The 10,955-nt window shown below is 39.0% G+C and overlaps 1 non-coding gene across 1 annotated transcript; it reads left to right on the plus strand.

The window, feature by feature from the left end:
* Window positions 1-1,856: 1,856 nt before the first annotated feature.
* On the plus strand, window positions 1,857-1,960 carry LOC112788454 (small nucleolar RNA R71). Its single transcript, XR_003195816.1, has one exon. It is a non-coding gene; the product is annotated as a small nucleolar RNA R71 (small nucleolar RNA).
* The last annotated feature ends 8,995 nt before the right edge of the window (window positions 1,961-10,955 follow it).

Below are 10,955 nucleotides of genomic sequence, written 5' to 3' on the forward strand. Positions count from 1 at the left end.
TTTCAGGAGCCAACGTTAGCCAAAAAGTTAGGGGCTAACGTTGGCACAAACTTTTGGTGCATCCAGGGAGTGTTTTTCATGCCAAAAGTTAGCCAAAAAGTTAGGGGCTAACTTTTGGTCCAGCTTTTGCCCAAAAGTTAGCCAAAAAGTTAGGGGCTAACTTTTGCTCCAGCTATTGCCCAAAAGTTAGCCAAAAAGTTAGGGGCTAACTTTTGCTCCAGCTTTTGCCCAAAACTTAGCCAAAAAGTTAGGGGCTAACTTTTGCTCCAGCTTTTGCTTCCTGGTTCATAATTAATCCAAGACTCAAGTCATTCCTCCTAGCCATTCCTTCTTGCATCAACCTTTCTCCAAGCTTTCTTCACCTATCATTAATCAACCAAACACATCAAAGCTATGCTCAAAATCATGAGATATTCATTCTTTCATAATATATGACAATTATAGCATAAAACCTCATGAAATAGCATGAATTCATACATGGTTGATTAAATCAAAGGAAACATGAAAATCTACCCAATTGGCTTGCTTTTGGCTCAAGAAAGTGCATAATTCAATTGAAAACAAAAGAAAAAGGCTAGTGAAACTAGGCTAGGATGACTTGTCATCAGTCCTTCAATTTTTAAGGCAGCTTGTGTTGGATGATAGAACTACATTCTTCAGTTAAGATCATTGTTTCATTATTCCTCCAACTTCTCTTCTTGGTCATCAATTCCTTCAGAAACTTAGCATAAAGTGGCATTTGTTCTAGTGCTTCTACAGAGGAAATATTGATCTGATGTTTCTTGAAAATCTCCAAAAATTTAGAGAACTAGCTGTCCTTTGCATTCTTCATTAGGCGTTGAGGGTAATGAGCCTTTGGAACATATGGCTTTAAAACTTCCTTGTCTTCTGATGAACTGGGAGTAGGTGTTTGTGCTTCTTTCTTATCAATTAAACTGCCCTCTTTCTTCTCTTCTTGAGTTTCCCTTGGAGTCTCCTTCAATTCCTTTCCGCTTCTGAGGGTAACAGCTTTGCATTCCTTTTTTGAAGTTATCCTGGTGGCATTACCTGAGCTGTGGCCAGTAGCTTGCTTGGACAAGTATCCAATTTATGCTTCAAGCTTTTGAGTGGCAGCATCTTGATTTTACCGATTGGATGTTAATTCTTCCTTGAATTTCTTTATGTCTTCAAACTCCTTGCAAAGGTTGGCAAGCATAGCTTCCATCCTGGCCATTCTGTCCTCATCATGTGGTGCTGATTGGTTGGAATTGGGGTGTTAAAAGTGGTTGTTATAGTTGTGGTATGGTGGTTGGGAATGAGTGTTTTGTGTGGTGTAGTATGGTTTTTGGTTGGAGTTTTGGTGAGTGGAGTTGTTGTATTGGGTTGGATTGTGTGATCTGTGATCTTGGCCTTGGTTTTGTTGGTTTTCCCACCCAAAGTTTGGGTGGTTCCCCCAACCAGAGTTATAGGTTTTAGAGTAACGATCATTAGCTTGCCTAGTTGAATTCCCAAGGTAATTAGCTTCCTCCCAATTAGCTCATTCTTCTTTCTCCAATTCCCCTTGGGGTGATGGTTGAGTGTGGATAGCTGCAGCCTGATTATTCTTCATTTGCTTAGTCAATTCAACAAGTTGCTTGGTGATCATCTTGATCTGGGCCAGGAGTGCATCAATATAGTTCAATTCCAAGACTCCCCTGTTGTTGCTCCTATCTGAGGCATAAAAGTACTCATTGTCAGCCACTATCTCTATCACGTCAATGACTTTTTCAATGGTCTTCTTCTTATTTAGGGAACCTCCAGATGAGTGGTCTACCACCTTCCTTGATTCACAATTCAGCCCTTCATAGAAAATGTGGATTTGCACCCACTCATTGAACATGTCAGGGGGGTATTTCTTTGTCAAGCCTTTGAATCTTTCTCAGGCTTCATAAAGAGTTTCACCATCTTGCTGTCTGAATGTCTGCACTTCAGTTCTGAGCCTGTTTACTCTTTGTGGAGGGTAGAACCTTGTTAAGAATCTGCTCATTACATCTTCCCAGGTTGTCAAGCTTTCCTTGGGAAACGACTCTAGTCATTTTGATGCTTTGTCCCTCAAAGACAATGGAAACAGTAACAATCTATAGGTGTCAGGATGAACACCATTAGACTTAACCATGTCACATATCCTTTGGAATTTAGTGAGATGTTCATTAGGATCTTCTTGTGCACTTCCTCCAAAAGAACAGTTGTTCTAGACAAGAGTTATGAGCTGAGGCTTTAATTCGAAATTATTAGCATGGATGGTTGGCCTCTGAATGCTGCTACCACAATTTTCTGGATTTGGATTGATGTATGACCCCAGAACTCTCCTTTCTTGTCCAGCAGGGTTAGCTCCACCCCTTCTAGAATGGTATTCACCTCTTCTTTATGGTGATTTTCCATATCATCCTCCATGGTTATATCAAAGTATTCCTCCTCTTCTTCAGTACCAACAACCCTTTTTCCTCTTGCTTCCCTTCTTAGTCTCAGGAAAGTTCTCTCCGGTTCACTATAAAAGGAAGTTGAAGTTTCCTTTCTCCTACCTGTCATACAATGAACAAGTACAAGAAATATCAAATGTAGAGTCTACTAAAACAGAGTATAATTAGCTTGGTTAGAGTAATTAAGGCAATTAATCAAACAGTTAATCGATTAGTGAGGTAGTTTGCTGGAAAATAAAGCAATAAAGAGAAATTCAAAATGAATGACTAAAAATTGCAGAAAACTAAATGAACAACTAAAATGGAACTTCCAGTAACAAAAGAAAATAAAAATGCTCAATCTAGTTATCCTTCAATTTGGTAATTGTCAATACAAAGCGAATCCCCGGCAACGGCGCCATAAACTTGATGCGCAAAAACTGAGTCTCAACAGATTTCTTTCGGCAAGTGCACCGGATTGTCGTCAAGTAAAAACTCACTGTAGAGAGATGTCGAATCCCACAGGGATTGGTAGATCGAGCAATTATAATTGAAGAATTATGCTAGTTGAGCGAAATCAGAATTGAATTTGGATTGCAGAAAGTAAAATTTGGCGGGAAACTTAAATTGCAAGAATTAAAAGGTCATAGAATTAAATGGCAGGGAATTAAAGTGCAGAAGCATAAATTACAAGAATGTAAAAGGGAATGGGGAATTAGCATGAAATTAAAGAGCAGAAAGTAAACAGAATAGGTAGATCAGAGAATGGGGATTTCATTGGGCTCATGAGATATACAATTCTCCGGATCAAATTCATTTTCATCTCTTTCGCAATCAATGCATTCATTGGATCCCAATTCCTTGGCTCACCAATCTCTCTAAGCATGAACAATTGCCTAATTCCTTGATTTAAGTGCTCATGGGAAGAGATGAAGTATGGTTACTGATTATACCACACAAATTCATAGAACAAAGTGTTTGTAGGATTACATGTCACTATATCCATCCAAACCCCAAGCTAATCCATTATGAGAAAGCAATTCTAGCATGATCTCCTCATTCGTCTTCCAAGGTTCCTAGGAGATCCAATTATGAATAGCCTCTTTCCCAAGATAACTATCAAATTGGATGAAGAACGAAAGCTTTCTAGCAAAATCAAGAGAAAAGAAAGAAGAAGATGAATGAAAAATAATATTGATCCATTGAATTACACAGAGCTCCCTAACCCAATGGAAATTAGAATTCTCAAATACATTCTGAAATTCAAGTGCAGTAAAGTGAAAACTATAATTCTAGAATGGTGTGCCAAAAGTCCGTCTCGCTTAATTTCTAAGCTATTTATACACTTTCTTCTATTGATCTTCAAGGTTTGAATTGGGCTTTTGGCCTTGATGGAATTGTGTTGAAGATGGCTCTAATTGGTTGCCTTTGATGTTAAGAAGAGATCTGTTTGAAACTTGGAACTCTGACGCTTCACGTTTTAGTCAATGTTTGAGGGCCAACGTTGACTCAAATGCCACTTTGAATCAGACCAGCAAAAGCCAGAAAGCTTACCGTCATTGGCGTTTGACTCAATGTTGGAGGGCCAACGTTCAGCTTACCCACGTGTACGCATACTTCACGCGTCCATGCAAAAGGGTCAAAAAATGCTCAACCACACGTATGCGTGCTTCACGCATGCACGTGGATGCAAATATTTCATTTTTCAGCTTCAGGGGACGTTGACCTCAGCATTAGACCCTTAACGTTTCCTCAAACGTTGGCATTCTCACGCGTGCGTGTACTCCACGCTCACGCGTAAAATGTCTTTTGTTCTATCCACGCGTACGCGTGCTTCACGCCTTCGCGTGAAATCTGAAAATTTTCTTAGTCACGCGTACACGTACACCACGCTTACCCCTGAATTCCCTTGTTTTCAATCCACGCGTATGCGTCACCGATGCGTACGCGTCGATTTCAAAAATTTCAAATCAAAATTCTGGGCTTAGCATCGCGGACGTTGGAGGCTAGCGTTTGAGGTAATGTTGGACCTCCAACATTCGATTTTAATGCAAACACGTGACCTACGCGTACGCGTGGATGGTAAATTTTCGCCATTCCACGCGTGCGCTTGTGCGCGTTTATCAACTTTTGTTTTTTTTCACGCATACGCGAATTGAATTTTTCATCACCATGTTGGGGGTAACGTTGGATGTCGAACGCTACCTCAAACGTGAGCATCAGTATTGTTTACAGAGAAGTGCTCTGTTTCTCTTCCAATGTTTGAGGCAACGTTGGTGGTCCAACTTGGCCACTAACGTTGCTTCCTCTTCATCCTTTCCATGCTCCTTCTTCAACCTTCCTCCATGCTTTTCTTCACCTATCATTAACCAATGAATGCATCAAAGCCTTGCTAAAGTCATGAGAATTTTTGTCATTCTTAGTATACCAGCAATCATAGCATAAATCATCATGAAATTGCATCAAATTACTCATGGTTGAATGAATATAGGTAAACACGAATTTCTACCCAATTTGCTTACTTATAGCTCAAGAAAGCACATAAAACCTATCAAAAACAAAGAAAAAGGCTAGTGAAACTAGCCTAAGATGCCTTGGCATCAGTATTGCATAAGTTCTGATGACTACTCATCCTCATGTGAGGATGAAGACACCAGGGAAGAGCAAGTTGCTCGTTTTCTAGGAGCTCTAATGAAGTTGAATGCTAAGCTATCTGGTACAAAGCCTCTGGAGGAAGAACCTCCACTGCTTACCAAAGAACTCCATGCTTTGGTTCAGCAAGAGCTACCTCAGAAGCTTCCAGACCCTAGACGCTTTTCTGATTCCTTGCATCACAGGCACTATGACCTTTGAAAAGGCTCTATGTGACCTAGGGTCAAGCATCAACCTCATGCCACTCTTTGTAATGGAGAAGCTAGGAATCCTTGAGGTATATGCTGCACACGTCTCTTTAGAGATGGCAGATAAGACCATGAAGAAGCCATATGGCTTAGTAGATGATGTCTTGGTTTAGGTTGAAAACCACTACATCCCTGCAAACTTCATTGTCTTGGACATAGGAGAGGATAAGGATGACTGTGTCATCCTTGGAAGAGCTTTCCTAGCCACAGCTAATGCTATCATTGATGTGGCTAAGGGAGAACTAACCCTAAAGTTCAGGGAGGATCACATCTTATTCAAGATGCCTCATCTGAATTCTCCCTCTAAAAGAGAGATAACAGTGCAACACCTAGTGTGCCAACCTTCTTTTTCTATGCAGAGCTCCGCAGAACCCCCAGACATCAATTCTAAGTTTGGTGTTGGGCAACCCTCAACAAGCTCTAAGCAGAAAGGTACTAAAAAGAAAGTACCTAAAGGCTGGAGAAACAAGAAAGTTTCTACTAAAGGCCTCTCACCTGGCATGAGAGTTGTCTTCACTGATAATCCAGTCCTACCACATACAGTGAGCCGTGTCCTATCTCTAGAGCATGTAGAGCTCATTCATGAGAGGACAGAAAGAAAATTCACTATCAGGGGCGAAACTCTTAGCCCTTACTCACCTCCTTAAGGAGCTAAAGGTCAAGCTAGTGACTTTAAAAGAGCGCTTGTTGGGAGGTAACCCAACTTTACTCAACTTTATTTATTTTATTTTCATTTTATTTCGGTCTTAGAGTCATGATTATATGTATCAGCCAAGAGATAGAATTCACAGCAGTGAAAATAGAACACCCCGAAAAGAGTGTTAAAGTTGAGAACCAGTGAGGAAGCCCTCCTAGGCGTTCAACGCCTCAAGAGGGGAGCATTGCTGGCGTTGAACACCAGCCAGGGAGCAGCCCCTGAACGTTCAAATGCCAGTGCTAAGAAGCAGGGAATCTGGAATTCCCTAGCCTCTCAGGACCAAGAGGTCCCACAGAAGCTCCACCTACCCTACCTTCTTCTTCCCCGTTGATCATATTTGCTCGAGGACGAGCAAAACTCTTAAGTTTGGTGTTGCAAAAGCTTTGCTTTGTGACTTTTACCACTCTTAAGTATAGAAGAAGAGGATGGAGCAAAGTAGAAAGCATGCACATGACCTGTGTAGCCGCCTCAATAGAGACAAAGGAGTGACATAGAAGAGATCAAGAATTACATTGGATCCTCGAGGAGGAGTAGTAGCCATCTTCATCTAGGTGGATTTGTTCTCTTCATCTCCTTGTCTATTATTTTTCTATTTTCTGTCTGTTTTATTTTCTGTTTTCTTGCTCTAGTTGCATGATCATTTGTATTGATGTCTTTAAGTTGTAACATATTTCATATATCTCTTACCTTGTATAAATAAAAATTTTTATTGAAAAGAATTGAGAGATGCATGAATTTCAAGTTTAAAATAAGATTAGTTTAATTAGTTTGATGTGGTGTCATCTGCTTTTATTTTCTAAATGTATGAAATAAACAATCCATATTTGAAGTTGAAATTTATGAATGTTGGCTCTTAAAAGAATAAGAAAAAAGGAAAAATATTATTGATAATCTGAAAATTCTGAAAATTGATTCTTGAAGAAAGAAAAAGCATCAAAAAGCAAAAGAAAAAGAACGTTTCAAAAGGAAAAAATTTATATGCAAGCAAAAAAGAAAGAAAAATGGCAAAAAAAATAAATAAAACGCAGAAAAATTTATTACTGCCCAAAAATGCAGGAAAAGGAGGGCAAAATTGAAAAAGCCAGTAACCCTTTAAACCAAAGGCAAGGGTAATAGGGCCCAAAAGTTTGAGGATTAATGGATAGGAGGGCCTAAAGGAATAAAATCCTGGCCTAAGCGGCTAAACCAAGCTGTCCCTAACCATGTGCTTGTGGCGTGAAGGTGTCAAGTGAAAAGCTTGAGACTGAGCGGTTAAAGTGGTGGTCCAAAGCAAAAAGGGTGTGCTTAAGAACTCTGGACACCTCTATCTGTGGACTCTAGGAAAGCTGAGTCACAATCTGAAAAGGTTCACCCAGTTAAAGTGTCTGTGGCATTATTGTATCCGGTGGTAATATTGGAAAACAAGGTGCTTAGGGTCACAGCCATGAATCAAAAAGTTGTGTTCAAGAATAAAAAATAAGCTTAACTAAGAAAGTCAATAATATCATCTGGACTCTAAGTTCCTAAGGATGCTAACATCTCTGAGTTTCAATGGATAGTGAGATGCCAAAACTATTCAGAAGCAAAAAGTTACTAAGCCCCGCTCATCTGATTTTTAACAAAGCTTCATTTGAAACTTAAAAATTTATTGTATCTTAATTTTATTTTTATCCTACTGTGTTTTTAGTTGCTTGGGCACAAGCAATAGTTTAAGTTTGGTGTTGTGATGAGCGGATATTTTATACGCTTTTTGACATCATTTTCATATAGTTTTTAGAAGTTTTTGTTTATTTTTTATTGAGTTTTTATAGGTTTAGTGTTAAATTCACATTTTTGGATTCTACTATGAGTTTTTGTATTTTTGGGAAATTTCTGGTATTTTTTGGCTGAAATTGAGGAGCTGGAGCATAAGTATAATTCAAAAACAGAGAAAGCACTACAGATGCTGTCCGGATCTGACCTGCCTGCATTCGGAAGATATTTTCTGGAGTTACAGAAGTCCAAATGGAGGGCTCTCAATGGCTATGGGAAGCTGACTTCCAGATCTTTCCAGCAATATATAATAGTCTATACTTTGCATCGGATTAGAAGGCCCAAAATTGGCGTCCAACACCAGCTTCCAGGCGTCCAGAGCCCAAAGAGCAGAGCCCAGCATCCAAAAGCCCAAAGAGGACCCCCTAGCTGGCGTTCCACGCTGAAGAGACCTTATAGCATGTGGATCTCATCAAAGCTCAGCCCAAACACTCACCAAGTGGGCCCCAAAAGTGGATTTTAGTACTAAATAGACTATTTCACCCTTACTAGTCATTAGTTTAGTATTTAAGGGATTTAATTCATGTAACACGCATACTTTACATATCATATACTATTAAGTCCTATTTTCTTTTTATCATTGTATTCTACCTCAGTATGAGTTTCTAAACCTCCTAGGTTGAGGGGAGGAGCCCTGCTGAGTCCTATGAATTAATGAAAGTACTACTATTTCTCTTCGATCCGTGTTTGATTAATTCTAAGATGTATATTCATACTTCATCGTGGTGAATAGGATGATCTAACCAATTAGCTCTGTTCATCACATTAAGAGGAACGTGCCTAACAAACACCCGCATCTACTTAGGTCAGAATGCGTCTTTCACCGGACAAGGACGACCAATAGCTTGAATATACATCCCTCAGACGGCTAATCCACGACTTCATTGGAGACTTCTCGAGACATCAGTTCAGCCAATTTTCAGAGAGATTAGGGTCTCTGTGGTAGAGGCTAGAACCTAAAGATGTAGCATTCTCTGATCTGGATGATCCGACCTTGTCTGTGGCGTTTTGAGTAGGATCATAAAGGAGAATGGACTGTACGCGCTTCACCCTCAAGTAGAGCTGGATCCACACTAAACCTGGGGTTCAGATCCAGAAGAGTATTGGCAGCTGCTCAAACTATAGTCAATCACATACGGCCTGCCATTGAAGAAATCACTCACAAACAAGGAGAACAGTAGTACCGGAGTTAATTCAAAAAGATAAAGCAACTCCAATCCTCAACCCTATTCCTATTACTGATTGCCCTTGTCTCAATCCAACTGAATTTATTTACAAATACAAATTATGAATAGTTTCCTCTAATCCAACAACCTTCTGATTCTACCCGACTAAGACCTACAAGATAACTGATGAATCCACATTTGATGATATTTATTTGCTCTATTTGGGTGGATTTCATCAACTCTTCTTGCACTTATTCATTGAAATAGAATAGTTTCATGATTTCTTCCTAAATTGTGCTTGAAAGTAAAAACATGCTTTTTAGGCCTTATAATTGCTAAATTTTATCCACTTTAATTCTCGTATGATGCCTTGATGTGTTTGCTAAGTGATTTCAGGTTTCCAAGGCAAGCATGGGTTGAAGAAGTGAGAAAAGAGCATGGAAAAGAGAAGAAACCATGAAGAAATGGAGTTTGGAAGTTTCAGAACGCGTGCGTACGCACAAGTGTGCGTGCGTACGCACAACGAAGATTTGCGAGCGACGCGTACACGTGACCCGAGTTACGTTAGCTAATTAATTGCAAATTGCTGGGGGTAAATTCTGGGTCTCCAAAACCCAGTCCAACTCATTTCTGAAGCTATTTCAACCCTAGTTCAAGTGGAAACAAGGAGGGCAATTAGGGTTAGATTTTATATGCTTTCCTCTTAGTTTCTAGAGAGAGAGAGGCTCCCGCTCTCTCTAGAATTAGGGTTTTTAGTTTAGTTTCCTTTTAATTTCAGAACATTAATTCTTGTTTTAGTGTAGTTTCATTTATGTTTCTATGCTTTCTTGTCTTTATCTTCTTCATCTCTTTTGTTATTTTCTCTTTTATGTTGATTTTCATGTTATGAACACTTTTGTTATTTTAATTCCAATTAATGCAAAATTATATTTCCATGTCATTTATTGCTTTCTTTAGTTGTTGTTATGAGTTTCTTGCTTTGGCAGCTTTAGAATTTATTTTTAATGCATTTTAATATTATTTTATTTTCATGCACACCAAGTGTTTGATAAAATACCTGGCTTAGTTTTTACTTAGTTTTTCTTCACTCTTGGCTTGGAATTGTTGACTTTGGAGTCCCTTGAGTCATTGATGTCCATTCTTGTTTGATATATTAGAGTAGTTAGTTGGTTTGGTCTCCCTTGACTTTATGTGACCCCTTAGTGTTGACATAGGACTTAGGGATTGAAATCAACTATGCCTATTTGACTTATCTTCGATGTAAGGTTGACTAAGTAGGATTAATTCTTCATAATCATCATATGTTTGTGGTCAATGGCTAGGATAGGTAGCCTTAGTCCTCAATTACTTGCCAAGAGGTTTCTTGCATTTGAAGTTTTATTGCTTTGACTTTTACTTGCTTTCATTTACTTTCTTGCATGTTTAAGTTACTTTCTTGCGATTTCCTTTCCTTGCATTCAATTGATTTAACTTTTATTGCTTTAGTGTTTAATTTCTTGCACGTTTAATTCCTTGGTTGAGAAATTGGGTGTTTGGGTGGAATTGAGTTGTGGATGTCCATTCCGCATTGTGTGAGATTAGTTAACTGATTTGGTTTTCATTGACGCTAGTCTTTCACTAAGTAATTAGTGAGTTGACTAGGACTTATGGATTGAGATCAATTACACCCTTTAACTAATTCTCAAGGAGGATTAACAAATTCGGATTGATTCCACACAATTGCCATGTTTGTGGTCCACAACAAGGATAGGAAACCTAGATTATCCACTTCTTGCCAAGCGTCCTTTAATTGCCTTCTTTTCAATTCCTTGCTATTTGCATTTCTTGCTCTCTTTCATTCCTAATTCCCATGCTCTCCTTCATAGCCAATAATTGTACATTTCATCGCAACTCCTAGGGAAGATGACCTGAGAGCTAAATACTCTCGGTTATAATTTGTTTTGTATTGCGATAATATTTGATTGATGATCAATTGTTAGGTTGG

Source organism: Arachis hypogaea, chromosome 20 (assembly GCF_003086295.3).
Source record: "Arachis hypogaea cultivar Tifrunner chromosome 20, arahy.Tifrunner.gnm2.J5K5, whole genome shotgun sequence".
NCBI classification, from domain to species: Eukaryota; Viridiplantae; Streptophyta; class Magnoliopsida; order Fabales; family Fabaceae; genus Arachis; species Arachis hypogaea.